We start from the raw sequence: 2,582 nt of genomic DNA, 5'->3' as shown, positions 1-2,582 counted from the left end.
CCTTTAGCATTTGTTGAAGAGCTGGTTTGGTGGTGTTGGATTCTCTCAGCTTTTGCTTGTCTGTAAAGCTTTTGAATTCTCCTTCATATCTGAATGAGATCCTTACTGGGTACAGTAATCTGGGTTGTGGGTTATTCTCTTTCATTACTTTAAATATGACCTGCCATTCCCTTCTGGCCTGAAGAGTTTCTATTGATAGATCAGCTGTTATCCTTATGGGAATCCCTTTGTGTGTTATTTGTTGTTTCTCCCTTGTTGCTTTTAATATTTGTTCTAAAAATATGGAATGCTTCATGAATTTGCATGTCATTCTTGCACAGGGGCCATGCTAATCTTCTCTATATCGTTCCAATTTTAGTATATGTGCTGCCGAAGTGAGCACTTAACACTCATTTTTAAGTTGATCAAGATAAAGCTTCACAAAAGTCCTACAGTATTACATAAAATTAAAATGTCTTGGGTACAGCAACAAACACTTGACTTAGTATTGAAATTGTGTTGATAACCTTTACTAGTTTGAATTTTCAGCCCTTTATGTCTAAAATTCTGAGAACTAACTGCCATTACTGGTTCTGTAATTAATTCTAAATGGGGAAGATGTAGGAGGTAGATGATTTAAAGTTTCCTTTTAACTGAACACAGTCTTTTATTTGCCATAAATATGTTTCCTAAGTTACAAGGCAAAAAAGGGTCTTAAACAAGAAATCTACTCTTTGATTAATTAGAACATTTAGTTGGGAGTCAGTTCCAAGAAAAAGTTCAGAGAGAATTTTATTTTTAGAGGACTCATCTCCCCGTTAACAAGAATAATGAAATGAGTGAATCATATAATGCAATTGGAGCCTGGTCCTGGCAATTATGCAGCCATTTACCCCTCAGTGACAACTTGGGAGCTAGAGCTTCAGCACATTCTGGGTGTTGATTTCCTACAGGGGCATGTTTATGTTGTAGATGAAGCACAGGCTGCTTGGAAGGCTTCAGATGGTTCTATTGGGTTGAGGATTAATGAGGTTAAATTAACTCAGTCACTTAATGCACATTTTATTGAGGTTCAAGCTGTTCAGACTGTTGCTGTTAATATGAGTAACCCAGAATGTTGCCAGTTAAATGTAAGTTACACATCAGGGATGCCAGGGTCATTAGTGACAGAAAGAAAGCAATTTTATTTGGTCATGACATTTATCATAAAGGCATTCTCATGTTTACATACACACATATATATTTTAAATATTATGTAAAAGATATCTATAACTATCTTTAAAAACATAAGAATGCCTATATGGTATTTATGTGAAATATATATGTGTATGTATGCCTATATGTATATATATTATATTATATATATATAATATTTACTCCAAAATGTTGTTTATTTAGGGATATTGTTGTTACCTCAGAGAGGATTATGATCTTACCTTTAAATTTTTTGGGGCTGATTTTTGAGAAAAAATTGTTGACATAAGAAAGAAAAGTGAAATGAACAAAATTTCCCTCCCTCATCAGCTGTGCATATGAGGAACATCTTGGATAAATGTTTTGTTCTAACCCTATGATATCATCAATCTGAAAAGCTCCTATGTTGAGATGATTGAGTTAGATCCATGATGTAACACCCGAGTATCTATTCATTCACTAATTTATTCATTCATTGTTTTTTGACCATCTGATATATACTACCACTTATACTAATGCTGAGGATAGATAGTTCTAGCTCCCTTATATTTAGTATGTTTATTAGCTTCTTCATTTAAATATGCATATCTTATGTTATCAAGGGCTTTATGATTTCCTGTGGAGCTTTCACAGGTGTACTACTGGCTTTAAAATAATGATTTCTAGATGCTCATAAATTAAATAAGCCCCCTAGGTGATCGAATCTAATATTCATGTAAATTGCTCCATTTTTACTCTAGACAACAAAGTAAGCTTAGAACAACATAATGACAACACCCTCCTCTACCAAAGGGCCCACACAGATGCTTTATTGTCTTTTTCTGCAAGTACTATAAAGCTCTCATAATATATAGAATCCCATGACTTATTCCACTTCTTATAGGCTGAGTTTTCACTTGAAATGTATGTTTTACTCTCAGGACATGCATAAGGACATTGGAAAAATTAATCCAGAGTACATCTGTGGAAAAGAATGCACACATGCACACCCTGAATAAAGAGTTCTTGGCAAGTCTCCAGGAGTCTAAGCGCATACTTGCCTAGAAATACTGGTGCACCCTATGTTGCCACTTCTCTCTACCCCTGGCACAGCACTCCCCTTGTTTGGAAGCAGGGCTTTGGCATCCCTACTGAGAACAGGGCACTGAGAAGTGATTGCTAGAGGGAAGAACCATTAGAGTTGCCAGCCACCACTGCAGTTTTATTGTTCTTCTTTTCATTTTTATACTGCTATTTTCTGATAATTCTCCAGCTTAAAGGAACAAATAGTATTTACTTAATACAACAAATTCTTTTTAACTAACAAGTGTTTTGTAGGCTTTTTAACTTGACTCTGGCCCTTCAGATATTTGGGAGTGGGGAACAGAAGAAGGGCTCAAGGTCATATAAAATCATAGTGATACAAAGCT

The 2,582-nt window shown here is 35.2% G+C and overlaps 1 non-coding gene across 1 annotated transcript; it reads right to left on the bottom strand.

The window, feature by feature from the left end:
* Nucleotides 1–275: 275 nt before the first annotated feature.
* LOC136165650 (U6 spliceosomal RNA) lies at nucleotides 276–382 on the bottom strand. The gene has a single exon (XR_010662654.1). It is a non-coding gene; the product is annotated as a U6 spliceosomal RNA (small nuclear RNA).
* Between the last annotated feature and the right edge of the window lie 2,200 nt (nucleotides 383–2,582).

Source organism: Muntiacus reevesi, chromosome 3, assembly GCF_963930625.1.
Source record: "Muntiacus reevesi chromosome 3, mMunRee1.1, whole genome shotgun sequence".
In the NCBI taxonomy this organism is placed as follows: domain Eukaryota; kingdom Metazoa; phylum Chordata; class Mammalia; order Artiodactyla; family Cervidae; genus Muntiacus; species Muntiacus reevesi.
Note: the sequence above shows the minus strand (reverse complement) of the source record. Positions and strands in the feature narration are given on the sequence as shown.